Here is an 8,276-nt window from a genome sequence, read left to right on the forward strand (position 1 = left end):
GTCACTATCAGAGTGATGATATTCTATCCCTAAACTGGGTTCTGGTTACATGGATGTTGTTTCTCAGCAAGCTATGCATTAATTATGTGTAAATTTATATGTCTGTAACTCAACTTTTAACAACATTGATTGGCTTTATATATTGTGTATTTTATAAAAATAAAGGTTGTTTTTGGTTGGCTTCTCTTGCCTAACATTATGTTTATGGAATTTATTTACTGTTGTATATGATTGTAGTTCATTAATGCTCATTGCTGAATATTCCCTTGTGTGACTATACCACAATTAAATAATCTGTTCTACAGTTGAAGAACACTTGGCTACTTTTGGTTTTGTCATTAAGAATAATGTTTTCATCTATATTTATGCACATGTGCATATATTTGGAGGCTATACATATTATTTATGTAGACATGTAAAATACGTGTGCAAAAATATAGCCTCGTGAGTGGCTGGGACCACAGGTGTGACAAATTTTATCAATTTTTTTTCACTTCCACTAGGCATATATGAGAGTTCCCCTTGCCAGCCCTCAGAATTTTCTCACTTTTATGTTTTAGCCATTTTAGTAGCTAAAAATGGTGGAATTCTTAAAGTTCCAAAATGGCAGAAACAAATTATTTTTTCCTTTAAAAATTCTTCACAGTATCTCCTGTAAAAATATCGCAGGGGAAAATGTTAAATAATCTGCTAAGAAAATTCTATTAATTTATTTTTATTTTCAATAAAATATAGAGTTCAGTACTTGATCTTTAATAACACTAGAATTTGGAAATGGAAAAAATAAAAATCTGAATTCAGCTTCAAGCCTTTCCCCATTTCCCAAGTCTGCTTTATCTCTCTCTTCTACTTCTAAAGCTATCTTAAATTACACCGTGTAAACTGTTCCCTTCCCACTGAATACATTTCTTCTCCTCTCTGCCCTTGGAGCTTAAGCTCCTAGGCTCTACCTGGAGTAATCTTTTTGCTTTTCAGATCTCATTAGACATCCAGCCCCAGGTAAAATTTCCTCCACTGGGCCTCATTTAAACTGATACTTCTTAGCATATTTGGGTATAATTCTTTCCATTCCATTGGGCTTATGGTCACAAACACTTGTCATTTGATGTTCTGAAGTGATTTTACATTTAGCTCCTCATCCTAATGCTTCATTCTTAGAAGACAATGACCCCAAAATCTAGGAAGGCGTTGCCACACTTGAGTTGCTCAAAAAACACTTTTTGGCCAGATACAATACCATTAGCTTTTGTCTTCTAGTTTTAGGGGTCAAGAAAATAGTGCAGAAGTTAGGGCTCATAAAGTCTAAATATAACCAGATAAGCACACAACTGAGTAATTGTCCAATGCTGAAAATATTTCAAAGGAAATCTTGCTAGTCACTTTTAATTAGTCCAGAATATCCTGGCTGAGCAGTAGGATCTACTGATAGCTTCACAGACTGCCTCAGGGTCACCTGGGGTGCCACTTTAGGATGCAGATTCCTGGTCTCATGCCTTTAAAATCTGACTCTATAGAATTGGAATGGCAATCTCTATCGTAACCTTTACACAGTTAACTCTGATGTGCAGACAGGTTTGGAAATCAACTGAGTCTGAAAATAAGGTTCTCAATAGAAAGAAACTATCAAGAGATGTTGAGAAGATACTGTGATAAAATAATTTGGATTTAGCATTGAAGTTTAAGTCTTAGCACTAACCCTTAGGTATGAAACCATGGGCAAATTATCAACCCCTTTGCACCCTGGGACAACTGTTTTACTTACTTTACACCAGGGATCTGTTTTACTTACTATTTACTGACTAACATATTACCCCAAACATCACATATTAAAACACAGCTTATTTTGCTCACAATTCACTGGGTCAGCAATTGTTAGAAGGGCCAAGGGTAGTAATTCTCTTTCACCATAGTAAAGACTTGGATGGGTTGCTGTCAGATATCACTTCAGGTCGTAGTTATCCAAAGGATGTCAAAAATGGCACACTCACATGGCCAGTTGACGGCAGCTGTTGGCTGGAGGATTAGGTGAGCTGTCTACAGGGGCACCTCTGATGACTCTTATATGGCAATTAGAGTTCTTTTTTCAATTTTTAATTTTTTAATTTTACATGGTGCATAGTAGAGGTATATGTTTATGGAATATGTAGGCTCTTTTGATACAGGCATACAAAGTGTAATAATCATACCTGGGTAAATGAGGTATCAATTGCCTCAAGCATTTATCCATTATGTTACAACAAACCATTTGTACACTTATAGCTATTTTTAAATGTGTAATTAAATTATTATTAATTACAGTCATCCCGTTATGCTATAAAATAATAGATCTTCACTATTTTTTTGTTCCACTAACTATCTCCACTTCCTCCTCCAATGCACTACTACACTTCCTAGGTTCTCATACCCATCCTTCTACTCTCTATCTGTGTAGGCTTAATTGTTTTTATTTTTAGCTCCCTCAAGTAAGTGAGAACATGCTAAGTTTGTCTTTCTGTTCTGGGATTATCATATTTGACTACAGTTCACTCTGTTATTGCAAATAACAGGATGTCAATCTTTTGCATGGCTGCATTATACTCCATTGAGTATACTTATATTTTCTTTATGCAGTCCTCTATTGATTGACACTTAGATTGCTTCCAAATATTGCCTATTGTGAACAGTGTTGCAACAAACATGGGAATGCAGATACCTCTTCCATATACTGTTTTGGTTTTTGTTGGGTATATATCCAGCAGCAGGATTGCTGGATCTATTTTCAGTTTTTTGTAGAAACCTCCAAAATGGCCTCTATAATGATCATCCTATTTTACATTTCCACCAACATTGTTTGAGAGTTCCCTTTTGTAACTGCTTATTTGGACAAAAGTTATTTTAATGGGGGTGAGATGATATCTCATTGTAGTTTTGATTTTCATTTCTCTAATGTTCAATGATGTTGATCACCTTTTCATAAGCCTATAGGTCTTCTTTTCAAAAATGTCTATTCAGATTTTTTTGGCTAATTTTTAAATTGAATTATTAGATTTTTAAAAATACAGTTGTTTAGCTTCCTTATATATTATGGTGATTAATCCCTTGTCAGACAGATATTTGGCAAAGTTTTCTCCCACTCTGCAGGTTGTTTCTTCACTCTGTTAATTGCTTTCCTTTATTGTGCAAAAGCTTTTTAGCTTCCTGTGACCTTATTTGTCTAATTTTGCTTTGGTTGCCTGAGCTTGTGGGGTAGCACTCAAGAAATTTTTGCCCAGTTCACTGTCCTGGAGAGTTTCCCCAATATTTTCTTGTAGTAGTTTCATGGTTTGAAGGCTTAAAATTAAGTGGTTGAGCCATTTTGATTTGATTTTTGCATATGGTGGTAGATAGGGTCTAGTTTTATTTTTCTGCATAAGAATATCCAATTTTTGCAACACCAGTTATTGAAGAGACTGTCCTTTTCACCAACTTATGTTCTTGGCACCTTTGTAAAAAAATGAGTTAACTACATATAGGTCTGTGGATTTGTTCCTGGGATCTGTATTCTGTTCCACCAGTCTATGTGTGTGGTTTTGTGCCACTACATCATGCTTTGATTACTATACCTCTGAAGTATAATTTGAAGACACGTAAATATAATTCTTCCTTTTTTGTTCTGTTTGTTCAGGATTCTGAGTCTTTTGTAGTTCCACATAAACTTTCAGATGTTTTTTCCTATTTCTGCAAAGAATAGAATTGATATTTCAACAGAGATTGCACTGAATCTGTAGATTACTTTGGATAGTATGGACATTTCACAATAATGATTCTTGAGAATTCTAAGCATAGACTATCTTTCCATTTTTTTGTGTCCTCTTCAATTCCTTGCACCAATATTTTACAGTTTTCATTGTAGAGATATTTCAGCTTTTTGCACAGGAATAAGTTAATCAGGGTGGAGCCAAGATGACCAAATAGGAACAGCTCCAGTCTACAGCTCCCAGCGTGAGTGACACAGAAGATGGGTGATTTTTGCATTTCCAACTGAGGTACTGTGTTCATCTCACTGGGGAGTGTTGGACAGTGGGTGCAGGACATTGTGTGCAGCGCACCGAGTGTGAGACGAAGCAGGGAGAGGCATCACCTCACCCAGGAAGCATAAGAGGTCAGGGAATTCCCTTTCCTAGCCAAAGAAAGGGGTGACAGATGACACCTGGAAAATCGGGTCACTCCTGCCCTAATACTGCACTTTTCCAATGGTCTTAGCAAAAGGCACACCAGGAGATTATATTCCGTGCATGACTCGGAGGGTCCTATGCCCACAGAGCCTTACTCACTGCAAGAACAGCAGTATGAGATCAAACTATAAAGTGGCAGCCAGGCTGGGGGAGGGGCGCCCACCATTGCTGAGGCTTGAGTAGGTAAACAAAGCTGCCAGGAAGCTCGAACTGGGTGGAGCCCACTGCCGCTCAAAGATGCCTGCATGCCTCTGCAGACTCCAACTCTAGGGGCAGGGCATGGCCAAACAAAAGACAGCAGAAATCTCTTCAGACTTAAATGTCCGTCAGACAGCTTTGAAGAGAGTAGTGGTTCTCCCAGCACGATGCTAGAGATCTGAGAACAGACAGACTGCCTCCTAAAGTGGGTCTCTGACCCCCCCAGTTGCCTAACTGGGAGGCACCCCCAAGTAGGGGCAGACTGACACCTCACACAGCCGGATACTCCTCTGAAACAAAATTTCCAGAGGAATGATGAGGCAGCAACATTTGCTGTTCACCAATATCCGCTGTTCTGCAGCCTCTGCTGCTGATACCCAGGCAAACAGGGTCTGGAATGGACCTCCAGCAAACTCCAACAGACTTGCAGCTGAGGGTCCTGACTGTTAGAAGGAAAACTAACAAACAGAAAGGATATTCACACCAAACCCCCATCTGTACGTCACCATCATCAAAGACCAAAGGTAGATAAAACAACAAAGATGGGGAAAAAACAGAGCAGAAAAACTGGAAACTCTAAAAATCAGAGTGCCTGTCCTTGTCCAAAGGAATGAAGTTAGTCACCAGAAATGGAACAAAGCTGGATGGAGAATGACTCGGACAAGTTGAGAGAAGGAGGCTTCAGACGATCTAACTACTCTGAGCTATGGAGAATGACTCAGACAAGTTGAGAGAAGGAGGCTTCAGATGATCAAACTACTCTGAGCTAAAGGAGGAAGTTCGAACCCATGACCAAGAAGCTAAAAACCTTGAAAAAAAATTAGACAAATGGCTAACTAGAATAACCAATGCAGAGAAGTCCTTAAAGGACCTGATGGAGCTGAAAACCATGGCATGAGAACTATGTGATGAATGTACAACCTCAGTAGCTGATTCGATCAACTGGAAGAAAGGGTATCAGTGATGAAAGATGAAATGAATGAAATGAAGCAAGAAGAGAAGTTTAGAGAAAAAAGAATAAAAAGAAACGAACAAAGCCTCCAAGAAATATGGCACTATGTGAAAAGACCAAATCTACATCTGATTGGTGTACCTGAAAGTGATGGGGAGAATGGAACCAAGTTGGAAAACACTCTGCAGGATATTATCCAGGAGAACTTCCCCAATCTAGCAAGGCAGGCCAATAGTCAAATTCAGGAAATACAGAGAACACCACAAAGATACTCCTCGAGAAGAGCAACTGCAAGACACATAATTGTCAGATTCACCAAAGTTGAAATGAAGGAAAAATTGTTAAGGGCAGCCAGAAAGAAAGGTCAGGTTACCCACAAAGGGAAGCCCATCAGACTAACAGCTGATTGCTTGGCAGAAACTCTACAAGCCAGAAGAGAGTGGGGACCAACATTCTCAAACAAAAGAATTTTCAATCCGGAATTTCATATCCAGCCAAACTAAGCTTCATAAGTGAAGGAGAAATGAAATCCTTTACAGACAAGCAAATGCTGAGAGATTTTGTCACCACCAGGCCTGCCCTAAAAGAGCTCCTGAAGGAAGCACTAAAGATTAAAAGGAACAACCGGTACCAGCCACTACAAAAACACGCCAAATTGTAAAGACCGTCAATGCTAGGAAGAAACTGCATCAACTAATGAGCAAAATAACCAGCTAACATCATAATGGCCAGATCAAATTCACACATAACAATATTAACCTTAAATGCAAATGGACTAAATGATCCAATTAAAAGACACAGACGGCAAATTGGATAAAGAGTCAAGACCCATCAGTGTGCTGTATTCAGGAAACCCATATCATGTGCAGAGACACACATAGGCTCAAAATAAAGGGACAGAGGAAGATCTACCAAGCAAATGGAAAACAAAAAAAGGCAGGGGTTGCAATCCTGGTCTCTGATAAAACAGATTTTAAAGCAACAAAGATCAAAAGAGACAAAGAAGGCCATTACATAGTGCTAAAGTGATCAATTCAACAAGAAGAGCTAACTATCCTAAATATATATGCACCCAACACAGGAGCACCCAGACTCATAAAGCAAGTCCTTAGAGACCTACAAAGAGACTTAGACTCCCACACAATAATAATGGGAGACTTTACACCCCACTGTCAGCATTAGACAATGAGATCAACGAGACAGAAAGTTACCAAGGATATCCAGGAATTAAACTCATCCCTGCACCTAACGGACCTAATAGACATCTACAGAACTCTCCACCCCAAATCAACAAAATATACATTATTTTCAGTGCCACACCACACCTATTACAAAATTGACCACATAGTTGGAAGTAAAGCACTCTTCAGCAAATGTAAAAGAACAGAAATTATAACAAACTATCTCTCAGACCACAGTGCAAACAAACTAGAACTCAGGATTAAGAAACTCACTCAAAACCACTCAACTACATGGAAACTGAACAACCTGCTCCTGAATGACTACTGGATACATAAGGAAATGAAGGCAGAAATAAAGATGTTGTTTGAAACCAATGAGAACAACGACACAAAATACCAGAATCTCTGGGACACATTCGAAACAGTGTGTAGAGGCAAATTTATAGCACTAAATGCCCTCAAGAGAAAGCAGGAAAGATCTAAAATTGACACCCTAACATCACAATTAAAAGAACCAGAGAAGCAAGAGCAAACACATTCAAAAGCTAGCAGAAGGCAATAAATAACTAAGATCAAAGCAGAAGTGAAGGAAATAGAGACACAAAAAATGCTTCAAAAAATCCATGAATCCAGGAGCTGGTTTTTTGAAAAGATTAACAAAATTAATAGACTGCTAACAAGACTAATAAGTAGGAAAAGAGAGAAAAATCAAATAGATGCAATAAAAAATGATAAAGGGGATATCACCACCGATCCCACAGAAATACGAACTACCTTCAGAAAATACTACATACACCCTCCCAAGACTAAACAAGGAAGAAGTTGAATCTCTGAATAGACCAATAACAGGCTCTGAAATTGAGGCAATAATTAATATCTTACCAACCAAAAAAAGTCCAGGACCAGATGGATTCACAGCCAAATTCTACCAGAGGTACAAGCAGGGGATGGTACTATTCCTTCTGAAACTATTCCAAGTACAGGAGGGTCTGCTCAGCCTTGTAACATGGGTACGAGTCCTGAGCAAGACAGATGCACACTGAGAACATGAGCCTAAAGTGCCATGCCAATGTCTACGGTTAGGCATTGGAGAGAGCAAACGGGACCTAAATAGACATCTTTTGAACTTGTGAGGAGATAGAATCAGAAAAGTGGAGGGAAACAGCCTTCATTCAGCAGCAGGAGACTGATGTGTGGATGATTTGGGGTGCCGATATTAGATTGGTCTAAAAACTTAATGAACATGAAGACATTAGTGCAGTTCTTTGCAGAGCTGCTCATTCGTGGATGGATCACAGATCAAACATTTGGTGCCCTATAAATGTTACTAATTCGCAAAATTGTTTTCCTTTTTTTTTTTTCAAAATCATCTTGCTCTGGATTGTGGATGTTATCATGTTATTAGTAGTAGGTAGAACAAGACAATTTGAATTTCAATTTAGGGAGCTGTATGTATCAAGAATGTTCAGTTTAAGATGTGTGTCAGGCTAACATGCACTAAGACAAATTAAGACACTTGGCGCTCAGCTGTCCATTAAGAACTAGAAATGTAAACATTGATAGGCAAATACAAAGACAGAAAGTGTAACTGTATTTGAGAAAAAATATGGGATTTTGTTTAATTTAATACTGGGCAGAAATTTTGTGAGATGTTGCTAGGGACCAAAGCCCATTTAAAGGTGTGAAGGTGGTTCCATGAATATCTGTCTATCCATGCTTAAGGACACAAGCTGAATGGGAAAACCTCTTCAA

Source organism: Pan paniscus, chromosome Y, assembly GCF_029289425.2.
Source record: "Pan paniscus chromosome Y, NHGRI_mPanPan1-v2.0_pri, whole genome shotgun sequence".
Lineage (NCBI taxonomy): Eukaryota > Metazoa > Chordata > Mammalia > Primates > Hominidae > Pan > Pan paniscus.